The sequence below is a fragment of the Engraulis encrasicolus genome, chromosome 5 (genome assembly GCF_034702125.1).
Source record: "Engraulis encrasicolus isolate BLACKSEA-1 chromosome 5, IST_EnEncr_1.0, whole genome shotgun sequence".
Lineage (NCBI taxonomy): Eukaryota > Metazoa > Chordata > Actinopteri > Clupeiformes > Engraulidae > Engraulis > Engraulis encrasicolus.
The window spans coordinates 26309997-26310830 of NC_085861.1; positions in this window are offsets into that span (position 1 = coordinate 26309997).

The following is an 834-nucleotide window of genomic DNA, read 5'->3' on the forward strand; positions in this document are numbered from 1 at the left end:
TTTTTATTTTACCATATGTTTTATCTTAATGTTTAAAATTGTATTTGACTCTAATTTCTTTATTTCTTTCTTGTTCCCTTTCTTTTTTTTGTGAAGCACATTGATTTGAACCTCTGTATGAAATGCGCTATCCAAATAAACTTGCCTTGCCTTGCCTCGCCTGATGTGAAGATGGCTCTTAAAGCCTGTGGCGTTCACGGTTGGAGGAGTCTGTTAAGAAAACTGTGCTTGCGTCAACGCCAACCACAACCCCATTGGATGTTAACAGACAGTAGGATTCAGATTCTGGTCTTATAGTGAAACTGGTTGGGTGACTTTCATAAGGGTGATGGGTGATGGGTGATGGGTGTGTCACGCAGGGCTAAACTGGGACAAAAAATCTGGCAGGGCATTTTCAGCCAGGAAGGCATGGGTGCCGCTAGGGGGGGAAAGATGTTACAAATTCTAAGGGCCCAAGCACTGACAAGGGCCCTTAAGAGGGCCCAAAAGCACTAACAGCAAAATCGAATCTTTCATAGGGCCCAACATTTCTGGTGGCGCCCCTGCAGGAAGGGTCTGCCAGGCATTGACAGAGGTATTGAAGCCTGTGACAATGTTTTTAGTCATTTATCACTAGCTATTTTGACCATATTTAAATTTGACTCAGACAGGTCAGCTGTAGTGGCATGAGGACTGATACCACTAAATTGATCCGCAGTCCACCGGGCAAATGCCCTGTATGCCTCATGGCCAATCCAGCTATGGTGTCATGACGAGGTTGCAAATTGCCTGTACGCCTTACGGCCAACCAGCTATGCTGTCACGGCGGTGCCGGCTTGATTGACAGTGCGGGGT